Raw genomic sequence first — 5,945 nt, 5'->3', positions numbered from 1 at the left:
CATGGTCATGAGTAATACATTGATTACCTTGTATCCAGATGACCAAGTCTCAGAACCAATTTTGAAACCCTTTTTAATCTGCAGTTGTGTACAGTATCGCAATCATGGTCCCCTTCCCGCTTCCATAGTCCCACCTGGGATTTATATAATTAGACTCATGGCTGTGAGTCAGTGGACTCCATTTGTCTTTTGTCCTGTGTACATGCTGATGAGATGATTGTCTTTGTCTTGTATAAGGCTTAATAAAAGGATCTCTATAGAACATGTTTGAGTCTGGGGTCTTTTTTCCCCTAGCACACTCACATTTACCCATCACCAAATAATAGTATAAAAATAAAAATTGGATTCAAGATTCAATAATGTCTCTACAAGCTGGAACAATAAAAGTAAGAGGGAGAACTGGCAGAGTAATATTTGACTTCCCCCTTTCTCTCATGTCCAAATACAGTGCATCAGAAAATCCTGTCAGTTCTACCTTTAAATTTCCAGACTCTTTCCAGGTCTCCCTATCTCTATCACTTTCACTATCATCTTTTATCTAAGCTATTGTGACTGTATAATTGGTCTCTTTTCTTCCATTCTTGTCTCCCTATTGTCTTTTTCCAACATTGCAGTCAGAGTAGCCTTTAAGACATATAAATATGTATTCAAATGTCATTTTATCAATCTTTCCCTTATTATACTATGTGAAAAGAATTCCTCTGTCACTCTTAATCTTCTTATTTTCTTTTACACTTCTTCAAAGCACATATCAAACCTGAAATTCATTAGCTCATTGGTTTATTGTCTACAATGTTAGATTGTAAGCTCTATGACAGCAAGAATTTTGTTGGTTTTGTTCACTGCTATAGTTTAACACCAATAATAGTTCTGTTCATATAAATACTTTTCATTCAGTATTTTGTTATGAGAATTTTCACATATACAATGAAGTTGTAAGAGTTTAAAAGTGAACTCTCATATAACTAACACTTAAATTCTACCACTAATATTTTACTTTAAAATTTTACTTTTTTGGTTACTTTTTATGGTCTAAAAAGCCTTTTTTATAACTGTAAATAAGAATGATAGGTAATATTATGCTGGTTTGACAAAGAAGAAAACTGAGGTTCAGAGCCATTTAATAGTATATGTGTTCAGTTCCAGACTACCACAATAAAGTGAATATAGTAGTAAAGTGAGTCACATGAATTTTTTTATTTCTCAGTGTATATAAAAGCTATGCTTACACTATACTGTAGTTAGTAAAGGGGCCCTGGTGACACAGAGGTTAAAGAACTGGACTGCTAACCAAAAAGTTGGCTGTTTGAAGCCACCAGCTGCTCTGCAGGAAAAATATGTGGCAGTCTGCTTTGGTAAAGATGAATAGCCTTGGAAATCCTATGAGGCAGTTCTAGTCTGTCCTATAGGGTCATTATGAGTCAGAATCAACTCAACAGCAATGGATTTGGTAGTCTAATAAGTGTGGAATAGCTTTATGATAAATTTTGAAATATTGTGAGTATCACCAAAATGTGACAGAGACATGAAGTAACCACATGTTGTTGGGAAAATTGTGCCTGTACTTGCTCAATGCAGGGTAGTCACAAATGTCCATTTAGTAAAAAACACAATATATGCGAAGTGCAATAAAGTAAAGTGCAATAAAATGAGGTATGCCTTTGTAGTGCTATTCACAGTTCTTTATATTTACAATGTTTCCTGACCTTGGCTGCACACTTTATTCACCTAAGGAGCTTTACAAATATTGATGTCTGGGTTATTCTCCAGACATTTTGATGCAATTGGTCTAGGAAACTTCCTGAGTATTGGAATTTTTAAAAGCTCCCTAGGTGGTTCTAATGTGTACTCAAGGTTGAGAACTCCTGAGTAGATGTTTTTAAAAAAGATTGTTGAATGAAAGCTGAATATACTATTTTTTTAAATTTATATCTTTATTGACACATAATTCACACACCATAAAATTTACCCACTTAAAGTGTACAATTCAATGTTTTTAATATATTCACAGAAATGTGCAACCATTACCCCAAATAATTTTAGAATACTTTCATCACCCCCACAAGAAACCTTATATCATTTAGCAGTCTCTTCTCGATTTTTCTCAAACTTGTATTGTCCCTGGCAACCACTAATCTACATTATCTATAATTTGCTTATCTTGGACACTTTGTTTAAATGGAATCATATGATGTGTGGTCTTTTGTGTTGGCTTCTTTCACTTAGAATGATATTTTTAAGGTGCATCCATGTTGTATCATGTACTAGTGTTTTTTTCCCTTTGTACGGAGAACAGTATATTTTGTTTATCCATTCATCAGTTGGTGGACATTTGGGTTGTTACTACTTCTGTTTATTATGAATAGCTTTAATATGAGCATTCATGTACAAGTTATTTGTATTTTAATTTCTCTTGAGTACATATCTAGGAGTGCAATTGCTGTGTCATATTGCAACATTATGTTTAACATTTTGAGGAACTATTTTCCAAATTGACTGCACAATTTTACTTTACCATTAGTTGTGTGTGAGGGTTTCAATTTCTATACATCCTCACCATCTCGTTGTTACCTGTCTTTTTTATTATAGTCACTCTAGTGTGTGTGAAGTGGTATCTCAATAATAGCTGTATGATAAATACTGGTTAGATAAACTAATCAAGACAGAAGCGAAGTTGTGGGCAACTGCCTTAAAATATGATTTCATACTTGACTTAACATCAGAAACGCTAGCCTTTGAAATTCCAATTTCTTTGGTTTCTCTAACCAATGTCATGTCCTATATTTTCTTGTTGCCTTTCCCACATTACTTTGAGTCCCAGCCAAGCAGCTTCTCCCGAGAAATTTGGAAATTTGGTACAACAACCATGAACATGTTCCTCTAGCTTTTAACCCTACTGTTCACAGAACTCTAAACTTACTTTCCTTGCATTATTTTATTACCTTCACAGGTTGTGTTAAGGAATAAAGACCAGTGGTCAATTTTTGTTTGTGTGAGTGTGTGAGGGGTGGTTGAGGGAAGAGTAAAGATTGTACCTTGTCACTTGTATGCTAAGCTAGATGATTATATCCAAGCTGTAATCAAATAAGTTATGATGAGATATGGATGAACCACTTCTCTGCAAAGCCCTTCATAAGAGATATTGAAGAATGAGAGTATCCAGAAGAATGCTTTCACATTAAACACATTTTCATTCAAATCTATTGTGATCTCATTTATTTAATTACTGAAATCTATTCGGTCAGAAAATTCATATTGCTGTCCCTGTAACCAGATAATTGTAAATTCTGCCTTATGATATTCATATGCCTCCTTTAATCTCTGATGGTGATGAAAACAAAGGATGTGTAAATTATACATTTCTTCTCACAATATTGGGTATCTTCCTGACCAGTCACATGAATTTACAAGGCCTATCTATGTGTGAGGGGTAAAATTAAGAAAGATTAAGGGGAGTGAATTCTGTGGTCAGTTTGGTGAGAGGCAGAGAAGAAAGGTTAGCAATCCCAGAGTTAGGTACTGATGAGGCCTACACTTACAAATTACACTAGGTGTAACTACAAGAAAGTGCATGAAATAGTCTTCTTCTCTTTTTCCTACTTAAGGTAGCTTCATCTGATTATGAATTACTGTGAGAACTATATTATCTCTTCACCAAAAATTTTTTCTTAACGCTGTGTTTGTGTGTGTGCAGCTGTCCAAGTCTTTTGGGGGATTACCATGAAATGCTGATAAATTAATTCATTTTTTGTTAGGTAAGACATGTCAATTTGATCACTACTGTTATTGGTATAGCAAGAGATTCTGAAATTTAATGTACAGCTTTTATCCTTTTTGCATTTTCAAAATATTTATGTTAAAAAAAAGTTTTTAAATGTTTCATTTTTTTCTTATTGTGATGTGGGTGAAAGTTTACAGAGCAAATTGGTTTTCCATTCAAGAATCCATACACATTCTGCTTTGTGACATTAGAATTGTTTTTAAACATAGAAACCAAATCTATAAAAATTGAGAATAAATAGAATATATTTTAATCACTTGAAATAAGAACAGAATTCACAAAAAGCTGATGCTGCTTATGGAGATACATTTTTGGCAAGAGATATATAGTAACATTCCTCAAGGATTCCTCCTTTCAGTTAACTATTTGCAGATGTTAAGTGGTTATCAGCATTTCCAAATCTAAGTTTGTGATTCAGGTAAATATTTGGGTGTCCTTGATCAAGCCAAGCTGACTTAGTGTTTATGAGGAAAATGAGTGAGTTATTCTTCAAAGAACTAGTATACAAAAGAATTTTCAATGCTGAGTGAATTGAGGGATTTAAATCATATAATTAACATTCTATTTTTCTAACAACAAACTAAACATATAACTCATTTTTTTCTTCTAATTACTATTTGAATCTAGAAATAAAAAAGCAAATTAAAAAATATAAGTGGATGTCAAGAATTTATTCAGGAGTAAATTCAATAGTATACTCTGGAGTTTAAAAAGCCGCCAGCCATCTTCTATAGTCACATCATCATACAGTGACTATTCATGTTTACAATGAAAAAGGAAGCAATAAATCAAGAAAATATTAAGTTATATTACCTATATTGAATTCATTAACACAGGAAAGAGAGGTAAATTCATTGTGGAAAAAAATTTCAAAAGTAAAGTTTCATTACTGAAAATTTCTTTAAGGAACTTTCAATCTGCTTATAATTTACTTACTCAGATTTCCCATGTGTTATTTACTCTAAGTCACTGGGAAGAAATCATATATTTCCAATATTAGTTTTCACACAAATCACAAGCATTATGCTCTTTTAATTCCATAGAGAGAGTTTTGCATGAGTATAAGGCAACAATTTGTCCCTGGAATCTTTGTCCTACTGAGGGGTTCAGATTATGCAACAGATCTCTATTTTTAAAATCTTATCATCTGGCTGGACCTGCAGATCTCAAAACAATATTTAATATAAAACCAAAACCAAACCAAACTCACTGCCATTGAGTTGGATCCGTCCCATAGCGACCCCTCCTTAGGTTTCTGAGGCAGTATCACTATAGAGTAGATTGCCCCATCATCCTCCCATGGAGTAGCTGGTGGGTTTAAACCACCAGTCTTCTGGTTAGCAGTCAAATGCCTTAGGCCCATGCAATACAGTCAACTCATGCATACATGGCTTTATTATATTGTGTATCCTACATTTTTAATGCCATATTTGCTACCCCTGGTCACTACTAAAAGAATTGCTCTTGTTATTCTTAGCATTTACTGAGTGCTTACAATTTGCTAGGCACAGGGTAAACATTGTATAAATAATAGGTCATTTAATCCTCAGAACGTTAGGTAGGTGGTTTCCCCATTTGAAAGATATGACTCCAGGAGTTTGAATGATTTATCTAAGACCTAAGAGCTTGAAAGTACTACAGCTAGGATTTGGTCTCAGCTACCATAACTCCTTATGTATTGTCCAGCATTGATGCCTTTGAATAACAATGTTGGCAAAGAATATTGAATGTGGTATGGACTCACAGAAGAATGAACAAATCTGTCTTGAAGGAACTACAGCTGAATACACCTTACAAGTGAGAATGACCAGCCTTTGTCTCATGTACTTTGGTGATATTATCAGAAAGGACCAGTTGCTGAAGAAGGATATCACACTTGGTTAAGTCAGCAAAAAAAATGGAAGAAACTTACCAAGATGAATTGACAAAGTGGCTGCATTCATGGGCTCAAACATAACAACTATTGTGAAGATGGCCCAGCACCAGACAATGGTTCATTCTGTTGTACATAGGGTCACTATAAGTCAGAGCCATCTTGACAGCACTTAACAACAACTGTAACTCCAGAGCCACTATGCTTATTTGTTGTTGTTGTTGTTGTTATGTGCCGTTGAGTCGGCCCCGACTCATAGCGACCCCTCCTTGGGTTTCCGAGGCAGTATCA

This window comes from Orycteropus afer, unplaced genomic scaffold (genome assembly GCF_000298275.1).
Source record: "Orycteropus afer afer isolate SDZICR_OR568_19922 unplaced genomic scaffold, OryAfe1.0 scaffold00961, whole genome shotgun sequence".
Lineage (NCBI taxonomy): Eukaryota > Metazoa > Chordata > Mammalia > Tubulidentata > Orycteropodidae > Orycteropus > Orycteropus afer.
This window is presented reverse-complemented; position numbering follows the sequence as displayed.